Source organism: Eubalaena glacialis, chromosome 3, assembly GCF_028564815.1.
Source record: "Eubalaena glacialis isolate mEubGla1 chromosome 3, mEubGla1.1.hap2.+ XY, whole genome shotgun sequence".
Taxonomy (NCBI): Eukaryota; Metazoa; Chordata; class Mammalia; order Artiodactyla; family Balaenidae; genus Eubalaena; species Eubalaena glacialis.
In genome coordinates this window covers 88,178,619-88,199,919 of record NC_083718.1, presented here as the reverse complement: position 1 = coordinate 88,199,919, position 21,301 = coordinate 88,178,619, and the positions used below count along the sequence as shown (strand labels likewise).

The 21,301-nt window shown below is 38.5% G+C and overlaps 1 pseudogene; it reads left to right on the top strand.

The window, feature by feature from the left end:
• The first annotated feature begins 383 nt into the window (after positions 1-383).
• LOC133087078 (flavin-containing monooxygenase 5-like) lies at positions 384-19,409 on the top strand (annotated as a pseudogene).
• The last annotated feature ends 1,892 nt before the right edge of the window (positions 19,410-21,301 follow it).

The window sequence follows — 21,301 nt, the reverse complement described above, 5'->3', positions numbered from 1 at the left end:
CATCTCTCTATCCCAAACATGCTCTTCATGTGGCTAGCTCGGGCTTCCTCACAGGATGATGATCTCAGAGTAGCTGGACTTCTTACGTGGCTGATGACTTCCACCAGAGCAAGCTTTCTAAGAGACCCAGACAGAAGCTGCAAGACTACCTATCACTTAGTCTTGGAAGGCATTCAGTATCATTCCAACTGCATGCTGTTGGTCAAAAGCAAGCCATGAAGACAGCTTAGATTCAAGGGGAAGAGACTGCACAAGGGCACAAATACTGGGAGATGTGAAGGGTTGTGGGGAGGGGACTTTTCTTTAATTGGCATTTCTTTCAGAAAACATTTTCAGATGTTTGTTGGCTGTTTATAAACCATGATCTTAATTCTCATGGTGCTATGAATGCTTTTTATTTACTGCAGGAAGAACCTGAAGAAGGAAGGGCCAGTATTTACAAGTCAGTGATCATCAATACTTCTAAGGAGATGATGTGCTTCAGTGACTATCCCATCCCAGATCACTATCCTAACTTCATGCACAACTCCCAGGTCCTGGAGTATTTCAGGATGTATGCCAATGAATTTGACCTTCTAAAGTACATTCGATTTAAAGGTACGGAATTTCGTGGATATCTCTGTGTTCTGAGTTGTTTGTCAAGTAAATGAATAACTGGTCTCATTTACAAGTGCTTAGATTGGTTTGATATGCTCATGTATCTATCCTATCCAGACTCCACTCTGTGTCTTCTCTGTGTCTGAAAATATTCATGGAAAGGTCCCTCTTCTATGTATTTTGACTGCAGATCCGGGAAGCCACCTTCATTTCATTGCCTTCATTCTGTATCATTTGATTACAATAAAACAATGAGGGGAACTGACAGGTATGGGAACTTTAAAACCTTCTGGTTCCACAACTTGCTGCTTAGCCCCTTCATACTTTCTGAAGTACTTTCCAGTGCATTATTTATGTGATCACAACAACCCAGTGAAGTAGGTATTGAAAAGTTATGAGGAAGCAAATAAGTTAACTCTGGTGTAGAGGGAAGAACACTGAATTGGGAAGCAAAAACTTGAGTTCTAGTCTCTGCTCTACCACTAATCAACTTGTGACTTCAGACAAGTAAGTTCCTCAACGTTGATGTGTCTTAAGTTTATTTGTAAAACAAGATGATTGTACTAGATCACTTCATTGGTTCCTTCCTGCTGTAGAGTCTTCTGTGATATTCCTATCATTCTAAACCATGACCACAAAAGAATCAATATTTCTGACAGCTGGCAAACAGCCCAAATCTTCTACCTTCTGATCATTCTACTAAATCATGCCTTTTTCTGTTTAATGACAAAATTAAAATGGCAATATCCAGTGACGACTTCCAAAGTCAGTCATTTACAGCCTAGTGGTCCTTCTCTTCACTTGTTTAAACACTTATTGAACAGGTTTGTTACCATACTAAGCACTGAAGACACAAAAACAAAAAAATTAGTGATTTCACAGTCTAGTTAAGGAGATAGAAAAATGAAATTTAATTGTAAACATAATTATTAAAAATAAATAGTTACAGAGTGATAAATGCCACTGAAATCTATTTACTGCAGCTCAGAGGAGGGACACTTAACCCATCAGGCCATGAGGCATCAGGCACCAGGGAAGTTTTCTTAGAGGAGATAATACCAAGCTAAATGTTGAAGGGTGAGTATCTCCAAATGGAGAAAGAATAAAAGGATGATCCAGGCAGAAGCACCAGCCTGTGTAAAAGTAAGAACGTGATAGAGAAGAATAATAAATAGTATAGGATGGCTCGGGTATACAAGAGGGGTATCTCTATTAGTCAACCAAGACATTATGGTCATAAACCCAGAAGCACATAGGAACACATTCTTAATGTTTCCTTAACCTGGGTAGAGTAACCCATATTTATTATTATTTTTTAAAGCTAAAAATTGTGCCACTGACTATCCCATCTCACACCTCCTTTCTTTATAGTTACTTGTAAAATGGGCATTTATGGGAGTCAAAGAGAGGTTCATTTACGTAAGATATGAGCCACTGAGATGTTTTTCTACTCTATTAGGAAAGGGAGCCCTCTAGCTCAGTCACAAGTTTAAGGCCAGACAGTGAGAACAGGATTTGAGGTAAGAAGGCATCAGAGGGTCTCAGGATGTCTGGGGGTATGGGGGAGGAATAGGCATTTAGTGCATGGAGTGTCTCAGAAGCACAAGAGAAGCCCAAACTTTATTCAAGTATCACATTGCCTTAGGGTATGGTCCAAGAGAACTAGTAATTTGCACTTTTCTAGAAGCAGAGGAGAGTGCAACATTAGTCTGCCAACTCTGTTTTATTTAGCTTGCCTCATGGAAGTTTTCTCACTCTGACCACAGCCCCAAACAAAAAAGTTCTGATTTGTGGAGTATGAAAATCAAATACCCCTGCATGAGGCCTGTTATGTGGTATCAGCCCTTTGTATAACCCTCTGCAAGGAGAGTCCTGTCAGGGAAGATGTCCACTATATAGGCTGTGGTTATAGTCTCCTGTGGCTATCCCTTTTCTTTTCAGACCACCGTGTGCAGTGTGAAGAAGCAGCCTGATTTCTCCACTTCAGGCCAATGGGAGGTGGTCACGGAATCTGAAGGGAAAAAGGAGGTGAATGTCTTCGATGGAGTTATGGTTTGCACTGGCCATCACACCAATGCTCACTTACCCTTGGAAAGCTTCCCTGGTAAGTAGCCTACAAGGAAGGAAGACACTTGAACTATGCCTGTGACCTGATCCCTAAAGAATGGGAGGATTGTTGTCTGAGTGATTCCTACCTTGGGATGAAATAAGGCTTATCCTAATTCTGCATATTCTCCTGAAAGATGATGAGGTAACTTGTATTAATGCTATTTAGGAGGTAGAGATAACAGTAATTTGGGGGACTAGAGGAAAATTAGAAGGCCCTATACTTAGTTTCACAATGATTTTAGTTTTCCTAAGGATAATAAGAGTTGATCTGCATTAGGTTGAATGAAGGCTTTTTTAGCAATTGAAGTAACAAACAGAAATATTGAGTTTCTAAGGAAGAAAATAAAGAAAGCTTAAAGATAGAGTTTAATTACAGTCTTTGGCCTGGATTTTCATTTTGAGGGGAAAAAACCACTCTATGCATACTCTAGAGTATATAAAAACATATATAGTCTCATTGGAATGGAAGTAGGTATTTAGAGAAGATGAAAAGAGGGGGTGGGGGATGGGCAAAATAGGTGAAGGGGATTAAGAGATACAAACTACCAGTTATAAAATAAATCAGTCACCGGGTTGTAATATACAGCACAAGGAATATAGTCAAAAGACTGTAATATTGTAGTAACTTTGTATGTTGCATAATCTATAAAAATATCAAGTTCCTATGTTGTACATCTGAAACTGCTATAATATTATAAGTCAACTACACTTCAATTAAAAAAAATAGAGAGGATGAAAAGGCAAAAGAGAATGGAGATTTTCTAAAGCAGTTTGGATTTGTGAGTCCACAGGTTCAAAATACTAACAGATCCTGAATTAAGCAGACTACTTATGATAAGGAAATCACAAGGTTCCACTCTGAGGCTATGGGAAAAGAAAACAGGCAAAAATATTCAGAAAGGCAAGAGTGCACCTGAGTAAAAGGAGAACATACAGAGAATATATGCATAAACTCTACACACTGCAAAAAAAATGAATGATTTAACAAATGATATCAGATAAACCATCACTCAGTAATTATTTTCCCTTCTCTTGCAGGAATTGAGAAGTTCAAAGGACAATACTTTCATAGTTGAGATTATAAGAATCCAGAGAGTTTCACTGGAAAGAGTCATTATAATTGGCACTGGGAATTCTGGAAGCAATCTGGCTGTGGAAATTAGCCACACAGCCAAGCAGGTTTGAATTAGTAAATTATTTACTTTGCTTCACCAAGGAAGCTGCAGGTGGACCCAGCAGAGTGTATGGATACCTGCACACAGCCCATCAGTGCCAATGGCAAATGCAGGGCTTGGTTTCATTGCCTCAGTTTGCAACATTATGATTGATGATGTGATGGAGCCAAGGTTACAAGTTAGAGTCTCATCATTCATTTGGCCTCACACTAAGGAATTTGGTCATGACCACAAACTGTGCTCATAATCTCACTCAGCTGTCTCTTCAGAGTGTGCCTCTGGGTCTGAAGAAGACCAAGTGATTGCTGGGAGAGCTTGTTAGAATGCAGCATTCGGAGTGTGGATCACCTTTTGGCCAGCAGAAGTGCTATGCTCTTATCTGAAGGAAAGTGTACTCAGTCATTGAAAGCTTTTCACTCATAGGATGGTGGGGGAATACTCTTCTTCACACTTCTTTACTCCCCAAATGGAAAAAAGAAGCAATCTAATCCTTCTAAAGACAACAATCCCACTACAGGGCATATACCCTGAGAAAAACATAGTTCAAAAAGAGTCATGTACCACAATGTTCATTGCAGCACTATTTACAATAGCCAGGACATGGAAGCAACCTAGGTGTCTATCGACAGATGAATGGATAAAGAAGATGTGGCATATATATACAATGGAATATGGCTCACCATAAAGAGAAATGAAATTGAGTCATTTGTAGTGAGGCGGATGGACTTAGAGTCTGTCATACAGAGTGAAGTAAGTCAGAAAGAGAAAAACAAATACCATATGCTAACTCATATATATGGAATCTAAAAAAAAAAAAAAATGGTACTGATGAACCTAGTTGCGGGCAGGAATGAAGATGTAGACACAGAGGATGTTGAGGACACAGGGTGGGAGGGGGAAGCTGGGGCGAAGTGAGAGTAGCATCGACATATATACACTACCGAATGTAAAATAGTTAGCTAGTGGGAAGCAGCAGCATAGCACAGGGAGATCAGCTCGGTGCTCTGTGATGACCTAGAGGGGTGGGATAAGGAGGATGGGAGGGAGGCTCAAGAGGGAGGAGATATGGGGACATACGTATGCATATGGCTGATTCACTTTGGTGTACAACAGAAACTAACACAGTATCGTGAAGCAATTATACTCCAATAAAGATCTATTAAAAAAAAAAAGAAAAAAGAGAAGACATACCTGCTGCTGCTGCTGTGTGTTTTCACCACCAGTAATGTCTCCCACCACAGAATGGACACGTCCTCCTGCAGAAATGTACAATCCAGTGAGCTACAGAGGTACACTTGGTTGAATGCAACCTTGAAAGAACTGACTAGTTTAGTAAAAGAAATCTACCCAGGAGCTAGAAAGGGTACATAGATCAATTCTGTGATTGTTTTATGGCACTTAAAACATTCAGCTATCAAATAAGAAGACTGGCAGTACCATGTCTAGGAGAAAGAAGACTGATGATTCTGTAACCCTGCAGTCTCACGAGTTCCCTGTAGGAGATCACTTTGACGTAACAATCACCCCTCTAAATGGGGCACTGCCTCCTTCTGGCTACATGAGACCCTATTAAATTTTATTTACAGTTTCTTGGGAAAAAAAGAAGCAATGTTTAATCTTCTTTAGTTTATATTTTTATGGATATATGTTATTAATATGTTTCCAAAATTGTATGAAGTTCCTAGAAATTTGTCAATGTCTTTGGTGTCCATGATATGTCTTGTTATAATGTAATTAGTCATAATTCCAGGTATTATCTTAAAATGTTATGTCACTGAAACAATCAAATTTCCTAGTCAGTTGCATTAAAGTGAACTCTCATCAGGTCTTTAGAACTAAAAAAAAAAAAAAAAAAAAGACAACATGGATATCAGTATGAAAAGCAACCACTGCATTGTAGCACATACAAGCAGCTCTCCCCAGCCTTTGCATACAATTAGGTAACACAGAATAACATTCACTCTAAAGCAGTTTCTATGTCCTTGTGGTTTTTGGTTTGTTTGTTTTGTTTTTTTGTATGATAGATTTTGAACTGGGAAGAAAGTATCTTCATTATAAATTCCTAGAAAAAGACATTATTGATATATTTTGCTATTCATGTCTTTATTGAATCATAATTTTGCTGGCAATAGGTAAATGCCTGGCTGTTCTTCAGTAACTTTAATTAAGCTGTGCTTCTCCACAACTTGTTTTTAAATTATTTTTAAAAATAGAAGTTTAATGCCACAACTTTGTTAAATGAACTTTACCCACAAACTCCATTCAGTAACACTTCCTCTCGGTCTATCCCCATTGATCACCACAAAACTGATTTCATATATTACTCCACGAATTAATTCAACAAGCATTTATTAGGAAATAGGTATATAAACAATAAAGGGTATGGGTGCTATGATAAAAGAATGTACAAGGTATGTGGTGGGGACCGAAGGCATGAGCTTTCTTTAATACCATTGCTTGTTAAATGGTCAGTTATAGAGGAGCTGGGCCTTACAAGCACTGAGCAATTGTAAATTGCCAAAGAACAAGGCAGCAAGAGCGGGTGGAAGTAAGGTGGTTGTGTCTGAGAAAGCTTTGTGATGTATGTATTATTGTCACTGTTTTATACATACAGAACTTTTTAATTAAAGCTCTGAGCATTTACATTACTCATAACCTATATTTTAAAAGTTATATAGAGTACACAAAAACCCACTGATTCCTAGGACCACGCAGGCTCTTTCAACGGTGACACGTAAAAGTGTCAATTAAAAGCTTAATTATGGTAGAGTTTAAGGTCACCATCAGTGAGAATATATGTATGAAGTACATGATTATCCCTCTATAGACAGGTCACCTTTTAACATGAAGGGTTAGACAAAACACCATAAAACAATGTACTTATATAGCTTACAACCATGGAAACTATCTCCAGAGAGTTTTATAATATAGAGAAAGTGATGCTTCTGCCAGGTAGTTGAATACCAAACTTTTATCAGCTCTGAATGTGGACTTTAGCCAGCAGATAACAGAAAGACGGACCAGCTCCCTGTGGTTCTACTTGCAATCTTCAGTTTTTCCCTTAAATAATCTATGAAACATTACTTAAGCACAGGCTTTGGAGTCAGTCAGACTTAGGTCGGAAATTCAGCTCTACCACTTAGTAGCTATATGACCTCAGGCAAGTTATTCATCCTCTCCATGCTTCTCATCCATAAAAAGGACATAACAATACCTACCTCAAGAGGCTGTTGTATTGATTAAATAAAAATATAGATAAAGGACCTAGTACAGTGACTTACAGGTTACAATTCTCAATAAAAGGAAGTGATGCTGATGATAGGTTGGGGACGAAAGGATGTATATGCTCTACCTCCCACCTTGGAGAAAACACATTTGGAAAGATAAAAGATAAGAATATATAATGTTAAATATCAATATAAATAAGTTTTTTGTAATAATGTAAACAATGTCAAAGGCAAAATAAAGACTGAATGTTTTGGATTAATGATGTCCAGTTGTTTTCAGCTTTACTGTTCCACGATTTTAAATGAGTTGGACAGGTGACAAGTGCTAGAGAAGTTCAGAAGATGGAGAGAAAATTATCAGCCAGAACGGTCAGTGGTATCTTCATGGAGGAGGGAGACTTGATCTGGATCTTAAAAATGAATAGGTTTTGGAGAATGAAGGGGATAGGGGGCTTTTCAGGGAGGCATAATGACATTAAACAGAAATGCGCTGGTAGTTCAGAGCAAGACATAGTCTTGGTCAGTGACTACACCAGTTTAATTGTAAGCTTAGTGTTTGAGAAGAAAACGGCAGGAAATTTAAAAATATATATATTGCCAGGGAATAAAAAGCCAGACTAATGAGTTTGAACTTCATCTTGAAGAAACTGGATTCCCATTCCTTCAGAGAAATGAGTCAGAGAATGGCAAAAACAAACATTTTTTTCCCATGCCTCAGGTTTTCCTCAGCACCAGAAAAGGGGCTTGGATCTTCAATCGTGTCGGAGACTATGGATATCCTTTTGATGTGTTGTTGACTTCTCGATTTCAATATTTTATGAAGAAGATTTGTGGTCAATCATTAGCAAATATATTTTTGGAAAAAAAGATGAATCAAAGGTTTGATCATGAAATGTTTGGCCTGAAGCCTAAACACAGGTATGTTCCCAGCCTGGGAGGTGGGCAGTAACAGCCAAGGCGAAGAATAAGGACTGTTCACATAGGCTAATAGTAGGGTTACCTCTATGTTTACATTAAGCAAGTCCACAGAATCTGAGATTAGATTTCTACCTTTCCCCGAGGTACCAGTTCTTTTTACATGATGCCCAATAGCAACAACAAAATGGTAGTAGCGGGCAATGCATCATTCATTCATTCATCCAACAAACAACTGAGCATCTTTTATGAGCCAAGCATTATACTGGCATGAGAATACTGAGACTAAAGACCTAATAGTAATAGCAATACTAATAATAACACCGTACTTTCTTGAGGACTTAATATAAGACAAGCACGGTGCTAAATGTTACACGCGTTATCTCATTTAATCCTCACAACAGCCCTATAGGTTGGTACTATTTTGATCTCCATTTTGCAAATATAAAAATTGACACTTAGAGAACCTAATTTGCCCAAGATCACACAAGTAATAAATGACAGACTGGAGAAATGGATATTTCCTTTAATACTCTAACAAGAAGACAGACAATAGAATATGATAAAGAAATGCATGGAGTCCTATGAGAGTATGAAGGACAGGAGTCCTCACACAGCCTACAAGGTAGACTGTGATAGCATTTCCAGAGGCTGATTTTAAATGCTGTTTTCCCTTTCAACTTCTTTTTATTTTATTTTTATTAAATTATGTATTTATTTATTTATTTTTGGCTGTGTTGGGTCTTCGTTGCTGCGCGTGGGCTTTCTCTAGCTGCGGCGAGCGGGGGCTACTTTTCGTTTAGGTGCGCGGGCTTCTCATTGCAGTGGCTTCTTGTTGCGGAGCACAGGTGTAGGCGCGCAGGCTTTGGTAGTTGCAGCACGTGGGCTCAGTAGTTGTGGCTGGAGGGCTCCAGAGTGCAGGCTCAGTAGCTGTGGCACACGGGCTTTGTTGCTCTGCGGCATGTGGGATCTTCCCGGGCTCGAACCCATGTCCCCGTGTCCCTGTGCCACCAGGGATGTCCAATGTTTAGATTTACTTCCTATAAAATAGCGAGTGCAATAAGCACCCATATACCCTTCACTTAGATTCACCTATTATTAACAGTTTACTATATCTGCTTTCTCTCTCCCTCTCTCTGGAGATAGATAGATCCATACATATATAGCATCCATATATATATATATGTATTCGTACATTTTGTTTTCTGAACGATTCGAGAGTAAGTTGCAGTCAATAAGACACTTTACCCTACATTCTTTAGCATATATTGCCTAAGAAAAAGGGCATTCTTTACATAAACATAATATAATTATCACACTTAGTAAATTTAACATTGATAAAAATACCATTATCTAATATACTGCATATTCAAATTTCCCAAATTGTTTCAATAATACTTGTAGCTTTTCTTTATTTTTGGCCATGCCGTGTGGCTTAAAGTGTGGAGTCCTAACCACTGGACTGCCACGGAATTCCCTGTAGCTTTTTTATTTTTAAATCCAGGATTCTGTCAGGTATTACACCATTGCATTTAGTTGTCATACCTCTTTAATATCTCAATCTGAAATAATTCTCTATTTTTTTGACATGGATTTTTGTTTATTTAAGAATTGAAGCCATTTATTTTGCAGAAAGTCTCTAAATTTGGACTTTCATAGTTGTTCTTCCTCTATTATATTTAGGTTAAACAGTTTTGGTGCGGATACTCATATGTTATGTTGGGCCTTCTTGGTGGATCACATCAGGAGCCATATGATAGCAGTTTATTGCATATTAATGATGTAAAATTTGACCACTTGGATTAGGTGGTATATACTAGGTTTCTTTATTGTAAAAATATTTTTTCCTTTGAAATTAATCAGTGGGGTGATATTTTGAGACTGTGTCTGCCAACAACCTTTCAGGCATTTATTTCACCCAATTATGGAAACTGTAGCATCCATAACTTTGGTGATCACAAAATAAATTGAGGCTTTATGGAATAATAAGAGATAGTCAAACAAACAGGGTAAGGAAGTAGCATTCTAATTATAAATACAAGGTCTTGGAATAGCAAAAAATACATTATGCTCTGAGACCTGCACATAGTTTGGTTTGGCTGGACTATAGGCGAAGATGGAAGAGTGACTGAGTACATCTCCTGGTTCATTGGGCAGATATATGAAAATGTCTGTATGCTCTGCTAAATAAAAAGTTTAGAATGAAGACAGCCCAGAGCCATTGAAAGATTTTAAGCAAGTGAGTGACATAATAATAAATACATTTTGGAACAATCACTCCAAAAATGATGTAGAAGATAGATTGAAAGGGGATAGAGCAGGAGGCCCTAAAGACAGCTGTAATGGCCCAGGTGAAACAGAATAAGTAAAACTATTCTGGGGATGTTAAGAGGAGAAAGGGTGGCCTTGGTGACCAGATGTAAGACTCACAGTTTTGTGGCTTGGGCAACAATGTGGATAGTGGTACTGTTAGTGAACAGGAGTAAGTTTGGAGAGAAAGATGAAATGATGAGGTTGGAATGAGAACAGAATCTGTACCTAAAGATTTGCGTCAAAGAATTACTAAATGCAGCAAACCAGTAATACTGTTTAAACATATCTTGTTCCTAAGAAGAGACCAGCTCTGTCTGAACATGATGGGCTGAGGATTCTCAGAGTCTATTAACACAGGATCCAAGGATTCACACTGCTTTTAGAAAGGTCCAAGGTTCTGCACCTTATCCTATGCTATTTCTAGGAAATACTACTTACCATGCCCAGAGGAGCTCAAGAGAGTTCATAAAAAACCATTTTGAAATAAATCCTAAAATCCTAGGCTGTGTGACCTTGGACAAGCCATTTAACTTCTTTAGGGCTCAGTTTCCTCATCTATAAAACCTGGATAATGACAACTGTTCTGCTTCCTTCGTTGGGTTTGTGTGAGACTCAAATATGTTAATGTATGTAAAATCAATTTATAACTGTAAGTCACTATACACATGTAATTTATTATACCGTCTGGAAAATGATGGTCCAAGCCTAGCTCTTGGGCCTTTGAAGCGGAAAAGAGACTCAACAGAATGCTGATAGTCCAGTTCTGCAGATTTCTTGATATATGGATAGAAGCTATTAGACTGTGGCCTTATCATATCACTGAGAGCATTATTAGTCCTTGAGAAACCATGCATGTACTCTTCAAATAAAACAATCCTTCCCTCACTTCTCCAACACCTTCTCTTTCAATGCCATCCAGGGTCCAACTTTTACTCTGAGATCCTTATCTTTATCAAGCTGGTATACACTAGACCTTTCCCAAATTTCATGAATAAAGGGAGACTATTGGCATATTGATTAACCACCTCAATCAAAGTAGAATTTTACTTACATGGTAATGATCTCTCTCTCTCATGATCTCTCTCGTTTTTCCTTCTTTATCATCTTTCACAGAGCTCTGAGTCAGCAACCAACCATAAATGATGATCTGCCAAACTATATAATTTCTGGCTTGGTGAAGGTGAAAACAAATGTGAAGGAATTCACAGAGACAGCGGCCATATTTGAGGATGGCTCCAGGGAAGATGACATTGATGCTGTTATCTTTGCTACAGGCTATAGCTTTGCCTTTCCGTTTGTTTTTTTGTTTGTTTGTTTTTTGTTTTGGCTGTGTTGGGTTTCTGTTGCTGCGCAAGGGCTTTCTCTAGTTGTGAAGAGTGGGAGCTACTCTTCGTTGTGGTGCATGGGCGTCTCATTGCAGTGGCTTCTCTTGTTGTGGAGCACGGGCTCTAGGCGTCTGGGCTTCAGTAGTTGTGGCTCTTGGGCTCTAGAGCGCAGGCTCAGTAGTTGTGGTGCACGGGGTTAGTGTCTCTGTGGCATATGGGATCTTCCCGGACCAGGGATTGAACCCGTGTCCCCTGCACTGGCAGGCAGATTCTTAACTGCTGCGCCACCAGGGAAGTCCTGCCTTTCCTTTTCCTGAAGATTCTGTCAAAGTAATCAAAAACATATCCTTGTATAAAAAGGTCTTCCCTCCTAACCTAGAAAAGCCAACTCTTGCAATCATAGGCTTGATCCAGCCCTTGGGTGCCATTATGCCCGTTTCAGAGCTCCACGGACACTGGGTCACTCAAATATTTAAAGGTAAGTGACCATGCAAGATGACTACCTAATTTCTTAGTGGTGTGTTTAATTATGTTTATGTTCTTGCTCATAAATAGCTGAGACAGTATGTATGATTGTAACAGTGCCTAGCACAAAATTAGTGCTCAATAATTAATTTTTGAGAGAATATAAAGTAGTAATTTATAACCACGGATATATAGCAGAATCTACTAGGAAGTTTTCCCAGAATGGGCATGCTTTGCCTGATGCTGTTTATTTAATAAGTCTTGGGTGGGGCAGACATAAGAGCCCCACATTTGAGAAAATGTTCCCCAGGTGATTCCAATGTGCACTCCAGTTTAAAATCCACTCATCTAGTTTTGAGACAACTAATATATATTTGTGAAGCAAAATAATTTAATCTTCTTTCATTATAGTTAGAGAAAGTCAAATATAGAAGTGCTGTGATTTGATTTAAGCCAAAAATTAAGACCGGGTTAAAGACTAGTCCAGAATGTAGAAAATTCAGCCATTCGAATTCTCACTTTCCTCCCTTTATATTCCCTCTTTCAGAAAGTTTTGGCAAGGAGAATGTGAGAAAAATTTTGAGGTTTGAGTTAGCAGGCTCAATATGAATCAAAAGAATGATGTGGCTTCCAAAAGACTTAACTATATCTGGCATTATTAAAAAACCATAATGTCCTGGAATTTACAACTGTTCTTCCTTGAACTGGTCAGACCACACCCAAAGATATTTTAAAAGTGAAACTGGAGTCCATTAAAAGGAGAGAGACAAGAATGGTTAAGGGATTTGAAAATGTGCCATTTGAAGTACAACTAAAGGAGCTGGAGAGGTTTGGCCTGGAGAGGATAAGATTTAGGGGAGATATGGAAGTTCCATTCAGATATCTGAAGAGATGCCCCAAGGCAGAAGGTTTTATTTCCTTAGTATCTCTTCAAAGGATTGAACTAGAAACAAGGAGCGAAACTTTGAGGGTTTGCACACTATCAGCTTAACATTAAAAATAAACTTTTGCCAGGCCAATATGGAGTAGATTCAAGCCTCAGAATAGGGAGAAATCAGATGATTTTTAAGGTCCCTTCTAACAAAGAAGTTCTTTGATTCTATGATTGTTATAATAAAATTTGCTACCATTACTAATGTTTAATTAAAACCATTCAAAGTGCTGGTTGAAATTACAGCATCTTCTTCCCTAGTAAAGATCCTCATGGTAGCAGAGAAAAAATAAGCAATGGTGTTAGAGCTGATAGATAAAAAACTTTTCCAAATTTCCTCAAAGTTCTTTCATTTCTTAATTCCTTTTAATTCTATCCAGTAGATCATGTACTCCTTGAGCAATGGACCAGCAATCCAATGCAAGTAAACCATTAAGTTGGCTTAATTCCAGTCATATAAATTGGATCTTTTAATTGGGTCAATTAAACAAGAGGAAAAAGTTGCATTAAAATAGGCCACAGCATCTTAGTACACTTAGAACAACTGAGACTCTTTTCCAGGACCAAGTGAACCATTGAGAGGATTAAGAAAAATGAGTATTTGGAACATTCTGCATCATGGCCACAGGATTAGGGGATCTTAGGGGACATGCACAAAAAGCCCAGTTTCCTCTGCTAGCAAAGCTTAGTGCTAATTCCTCCAGCTTTCTTCTAACACTTGGAAGGAAGGAATCATCAGAGAATCCATATAACTTTATCAAACTTCCAACAGGAACCCTGAGTTTTTTGTTCTACCCATAGCCCTACTGTCTGCCTACCAAATCCTTGCTTTTCTCATCTCTGAATTCTACCTTCACTGTGCCAATTTTAAGACCTTAGAATCAGCTAGTTTCTCCCATTCTTTCACACCTGCCCAACTCAACCTGTCCTCTTCCCTGGCCTGTCCTTTCCCTACCAAGCCCCATTTCCCTTCTTCCTTTGTTCTCTACAATTACTATTATCTTGTCAAGAAAATATTCCACCCTTTTATAGACCACTGAACCCACTTGCTTGCCTTGACAGAAATCGTTTTCTTCTGTCTCGCTTGTAGCCATCTCAAGAGCCCTTGCAAGTGTTCCACTTTCATTTAGTAACTTTCTTCCCTTGAAAACCTTGCAAACCGTATGAAATGATACCAATTCTCTGGATCACAAGGAGGCATTATGTCATAGGATGGCATTCAAGTTCCTCCACAAATTAGATACAGGCTGCTTTCTCAGGCCCATCTTTCACTAGTCTTTACCATCCATCCGACAATCTTCTAGATGCACTGAATGACTTATCCACCATGCAGCAAACACAGCAGGTACTCTTGTACCCTGTGCCTTTGCTTCTGCTGTTCTCTCTGCCTGGTATGCCTTCTCTTTACTCGTTATTTGTGTGGAAAAAGCCTGTTTATTTCCTCCCTTTCTTTGTAGTATATTGAAAGCTCTTTAAATAAAAGAATCATGTTTATTTGCCTTTGTCTTCCAAGACTAGACCAGTGCCTAGCACATGGGAGGTAGCTAATACATCTCTATTCAATGACTGCAAGTTTAGTTTTGGAGGTTTTCTAAACTCTACAGTAGAAAGTTCTTATCTGAGGATCTCAGCTTATAGACTACCTTCTCAATTTCCAGTCATGGTAAAGGCTGGACTGGACTGAAAGAGCAGAATGGCAGCCACACCTCCTTTCTCTTGTAACATTATCTTTAGATTAAACATGTAGGGACTAGTCAGGATTACATAAATACAATCTGCCTTAGGCCTGAGAGCCCACTGAAAGACTTAGTTCCACAGAGTTATAATTCAGGCTCGCCCCTTTTGAACCTTGTCTTGCAACCCTTAGGAAATCTCTGAACTTCAGTTCCACACTGTTCTTCAACAACATTCTTCAGCTAACATTTACTGGCCTCTTAGTATATGCCAGACCCTCTGCTGGGTGCTGGAGATGCAAATACGACCAAACAGAAAATTCCTATCTTTACGGAACTCAGAGTCAAGCAAGGAAGACAGACAAGTAAACAGACATTTAATGTGTTCATTCATTCAGCAGATACTTACTATATTCTAAACAAGTGTCCATTAACAATGTAGAGGAGCTGGCTATGGGAGCAGGAAGGAATAAGTACCCAATTCTCCCTACTGCAAATACACTGTAAAGGAAAGTTAGAGTTTACTAAAAGGACAAGGACATTTTGACCTTAACAGAGAAGAGAACAATTTGTGATATTTATGCAAAGTTAGAGAAAAATGACAGAATAAACCAAGTCCTAAAAACTACAAGGAATTCAGAATTCTGGAAAACAAAGAAGGAATTAAAGAAAATGAAGCTGGAGATATTTATAGAGGCAAAGCCAAGAAAAATCCTTAGGTGCCATGAAAGAAGTTTACATTCAGTGTAGGCAACAGAGAACATTTGAAGGATTTTACCTGGGAGAGGGGGAGTCAAATCAGATCTGTAATTCAGAAGATGTGTTACAGGGGAGTGAAATGGGAAATAGGTCAGTTTCAAGCCTGTGATAAAAGTCCAAGTAAGACATGATGAGGGCTTTAAACTAAGGTAAAGGAATATGGGGAGACAAATTTGAATGAAATTTCACTGGTGAATTTGAAAGGATTTGGATGGAATGTATGTTGGAGATGAAAGCGAGAAAAGAATCTGCTCAGGTGCTATGGCCATTGATTTAAACTGGTAATATAAGAGGAGGAGCAAGATAGGAAGGAGGATACTCCTAGTTGCAGGGCAGGAATAAAGATGTAGACATAGAGGGCTTCCCTGGTGGCACAGTGGTTAAGAATCCGCCTGCCAATGCAGGGGACAGGGGTTCGAGCCCTGGTCCGGGAAGATCCCACATGCCACGGAGCAACTAAGCCCGTGCGCTACAACTACTGAGCCTGCGCTCTAGAGCCTGTGAGCCACAACTACTGAAGCCCGCTCGCCTAGAGCCTGTGCTCCGCAGCAAGAGAAGCCACCGCAATGAGAAGCCCGCACAGAGTAACAAAGACCCAATGCAGCCAAAAATAAAAAAAAAAATTAAAAAAAAAAAAAGATGTAGACATAGAGAATGGACTTGAGTACACAGGGTGGGAGGGGGAAGCTGGGGCGAAGTGAGAGTAGCATTGACATACATACATTACCGAATGTAAAATAGTTAGCTAGTGGGAAGCAGCAGCATATCACAGGGAGATCAGCTCTGTGCTTTGTGACCACCTAGAGGGGTGGGATAGGGAGGATGGGAGGGAGGCTCAAGAGGGAGGGGATATGGGGACATATGTATGCATATGGCTGATTCACTTTTGTGTACAACAGAAACTAACACAGGATTGTGAAGCAATTATACTCCAATAAAGATCTATTAAAAATAAATAAATAAATAAATAAATGAAAGTATCTTCTAAAAAAAAAAAAAGACATGTTGCCTGAACGAGGAAACACTGCAACAACGGTACCAATGAATTAAGAAAGAATTGCACCACTGGATAACGTACACATTTTTATACATTCCTATCTATCTACCTATCTAATTTACAGTGATTTTTTGTTTGTTTGTTTGGTTGGGGTTTTTTTGGATGAATTGGCTGCCTCTCACAGGCAGGAAATGGACCTCTTCCTCCATAATGTTTTTAGTTAAGAGAAGTAAAAGTTATGGTTGTACTATGAGAAATAATTTGCAAATCAACTCTCAAAATGTGTTTCATGAGCCTCTTAAGACCTGTGATTAACCTCGAATGAAGCATTTCAGTGATTCCTCATTGACTTATGAATATACATAGTAATTCCCAAGGCTAAAATGAAAAGAACACATGGCAAAGCACAGAAGGCTATTTCTTGAGTGTTGAATTTCTGAGTCTCATATTTTAAGAGGGACACACCAAGATAGTTACTAGAGTGTGCCCAGAGAAGTGTAACCAGTGTGGCAGAGAACATGAAACCTGTTATATGCGGGACTAGTACTATTAAGGCTTTAACGCTAATAATGAGAAGACTTAAAGAAGTTATGACAGTTGTTCTCAAGTGGTTCAAACGCTGTCATTTTTTAATACTAGACTCCTTGGCCCCAGAAGGCAGAGCTAAGTCCACTAGTGCCAGTTGCATGGAGCCAGGTTCTGGGGTCAATGAAAAGAATAATGTTCCAGCAAGTAGAGCAGCCAAACAATTAAATCATCTCCTCAGGTGATGAGATCCCCATCACCAGAGATATTTAAGGAGAAATGAGATAACCACTTGAGAGTATTTGTACAGAGAAGGATTTTACTAGGTAAGATATATTCCCATTCTAAAATTACACGTTCCAGAATTTTGTGGAGTAACACTTTAGAGTTGGGTGTGGCTAAAGTTTTCTACATGGCATAGTGATTGTAAATCTGGGCATAAAGCTAATCATTTAAATTGAGAGTTGTCTATGTCAACTTAAATACTATTCTACCTTTGTCTAGCCATGTCCTTGGTGTTAAATTCCTGCTAGTGGAACTGTTCATTGGTGCTTAAATTTATCTGTTAAGATTGGGTATTATGAGTTGCCTTTGACCTTCCCCCTCACTCTCACCAAATAAAAAATTTAGAAAGTAAGGCTTATCTTCCATGGAACTTTAGGCATATAATAGGACTGAGAGTTTACTTTTACTTCTTTCTCCCTGGGGTATAAAGCCTCTTTGTTATTAAGAGTACAAGTACAGGTGTTTCCAATCCTCCCCCCTCCTTTTACTTTGTACCTCATTTTCCATATATTTTTAAGGCCATTTATCATTTCCTCATGTCCAGATTTCATTTCCCAATTGAAAGACTATGTTAGGGAGGAGGCAGGTATTGGTTGGAAAGCAGATTAGGAGAAATATCTTCCAAAGACAAAGTAGAAAAGAGTAAGCTACTGAGGTTAATATGATTATATTCTGGTGGTGGTAGGGTAAGGTGATCAAGTGAAGGTGTAACCTCCTTGCTACAGACAACTAGCCTGTATTCCTTTGAATTTTCCATAGCATGGTAATTGTTAATAGGATTAGTGTTCATACTGAGGTAATTTTACACTTAAAATTTTGATTTTTCTCTTTAGGGATAAAGACATTGCCCTCACAAAATGAAATGATAAAAGAAATAGCTAAGGTTCGAGAGGATATGGCCAAAAGGTAAGAATTCTCCTAGGAAGATAGGTGGTTATTTTTTCCCACTTCTTTCTTAATAAAAGCAATGGTGTACTGTATTTATTGTCCTCGTGTTTGTTTAAGGATTTAGATTATATTTTGAAGGAAAAGGAAATAATAGTTTGTGACAATAGATTAGAGAAATACCACCAAGTGGTTTGAATGTGGATGGGAAAGGAGAGAAAAGCTTAAGAAAATTCTATGTTTAGGGCCTAAAAGAAAAGTCAAGTAGGAAAAAGCACATGGAGAGAAAACCAGGTATATTATTTTGGCAAGGATTACTTGAAGGGCTATTAGAGCTGCCAGAGAAAGGAAAGGCAGCGATGAATTAATGAGAGGTAGATATGGTTAAATTACAAATCTGTAGGTAGATTTATAAATCTGCAGAGGCCACTTTGCTGGCTGTCATGTGACAGCATACTCAGGTCACAGTGGCTCTTGGTATGAGTAATCTATAGGATCTGGGAAGGTGGTACCATCAGCCAGTATTTTAGTGCTTGGGTGGACACATTTAGCAATCTGAATTTCAGAACTTGTGCTTATTCACTTGGTGATCTTTATTTGAACAAAGTTGATGTTGATGAAGTTCCTAGATTTTTGTGGAAAAGTCAGAGGCACAATCATCCCATGCCCAAAGACGTGGTTTTCTTCAATTGACTATACCGGCATAACTCTCCCTTCTGCAAGGAGGAGAAAGACATTTTTTATTTAACCCTGACTGATACCCTTTCTAGGTGCTCTCCTATTTTCCTCCTCCCTTTCACTGCCAAACTCCTACAATAAATATTCTACATTATATATATTGACTTGTAATACTTTCCTCTTTGTTCTCAGCTTATCTATTTCTCCCACATCCTTCAAGGACTTATCATAGCTCTATTTTAACTACCCTCTTCTACATTTTTATTTAGCAGTCTTAAATCACAATTTACCAAAAGTCTTACATTCTTCTCTGTTTCATGTGTATCTATCTTATCTAGTCCAGTGGATTATAAGGCCCTTAAGGATAGAGACAGTGTCTTTTCTTTCTTCTCTGTTTACTACAGCTCCTAGCCCAATATTGAGCCAAGAGCAGATACTCAGAAAGCATTGATTAATTGACTGATTGACTGAATTCTTAATAGGCCAGTGTTTCCCTCTTCTCTGCTTCAGGTATGTGGACAGCAAACCACATAACATTCAGGGAGACTAATTTGAAGAGGTCAGTTATGTAATAAATTAGGATTGATGATAACTAAATATAGGGGGTATTCTTCTTATAACAGTTCTTCTTATGTCAGACATTGTAGTTATGAAAAACAAAGCAAATGAAATGAAAACCAGGGACTCCAGTTGATGTCCAAGTGCTCCTGTTGATTCTGTTTTCTCATCCATAGAACTTTTGCTCTGTTCTTGTCTTTCCAAGAAGTAAACTAAGTGTTAGTTGTTGGGCATACTGAATTTCATGAAGAAAGCTACTGGATGTATCAGCCAAGTGTGTTCATAAATAAGCTATGGTGTAATACATTTTGGGATTGCTGCCTATTGCTTAACCAAAGAATAAATTTGAACATCTGAAAGAACATTAGAAATTATTATCTTTCCCAATGTACAATAAATAAGAGAACCAGAAATGTGAGAATGACAACTTCCTCTTAATAACTGTTTGTACAATTCCCTGCTATTTTGCCTAATTACACCTGTGGAAATGCTTTTTGAGTATTAGAAGGTCTTTTTTCTTCCATAATCCTTGTGATACTGGGGATTTATCCTCTATTAAAATGGACCTAATATCTTTTAATCTGCAGACTATTCTAGTTCAAAAGTAAATTGAAAGCCGCTTCTTTTTCATTTCCTTCTTTTAACATATAAATTTACCTCTTTCAGCATGGAAGTTTTTTGAATTAACAGTCTTTTGATAATATAATTCCTAGTTATCAGTAATAAGTACCCCAGTTTCCTCTTTAAATAAAAGGCATGTAAGTCTAAGTTCATTGACGCTCTCATTTTACTTATAATATGAAAGGTTACCAAAAAAAATCATTGGTTAAATTCTAAACCAAGGTAAAAGTAAGATGTGAATAGGAAAGTGAACTCAAAACAACTCAAGATACAAAGCCCTAGTTACGGATGAATGTGTATTAATATTCATCAATTTACAACATCTTGCTTTTGTAATTATATTGAGAGGTTATATCATTTTCCCAATTATATTATAGAAGAAAAAAAAAATGCTTTCTTGTAGTGCCAGAAAGTAAGGAAGTGCTCAAAAAGCAAACTGATGAGGGTATGTCGCAGGGACACAGGAACCAACTGAAAGTGGTTCCAATGGCCAAAGCTGGAACAATTTGAACAACAATATAAATTACCTAGTATTGGACTATAATATAAAGTATAAAAAATACCCATGAGTCCATACTGATATAAATAAGTGATAGAATAATAAGAGGGGTAGAATAGAGAAAACTCCCATACGGAAGAATTTGAAACAATTTACATAAATACTCTGCCCTTCAGGAGTTGGAGCATAACTCCCCATTCCTTAAGTGTAGGCTGCATAGAGTGACTTCCTTCCAAACATAATGCGTGAAATCTCGGCTTCGGTACCCCGGTGCTGAATAGAAATACGGAGACAGAATTTCGGAGGAAAGAGAAACAGTAGCTTTATTTCTTTGCCAGGCAAAGAGGGAACACAGCAGGCTAGCGCCTCAAAAACTGTGCCCCACCCACCCCACCCCCACCTCCACCTCCGGAGAGGATGGTGAGAGGTCTTATAATAATTGTTCAAAGAGGGCGTGATCAGCTTGGGGACATTCTTCTGATGGGTTGGTGGTGAGATAAGTAGGAGTCAGCATCATCAACCTTCAGGTTCCAACTGGTGTGGGGTCTACGTGCTTGTGGGCAGCATAACATCGTTAATCCTTAACTTCTCCCTTGTGGAGGGGGTTTCAAGTATCCGAAAAACAGCTCCACGATATCTTTGTGTGTATCTGTTGGATGGAAAACCAGGACCTTGCCCCAAGGCTTCACTATTGTTTCTCTTGACTGTTTCTCCCTGATCTCACATCCCCTCCCTTCCCTAATTAGCAACTGCTTGAATCTGCC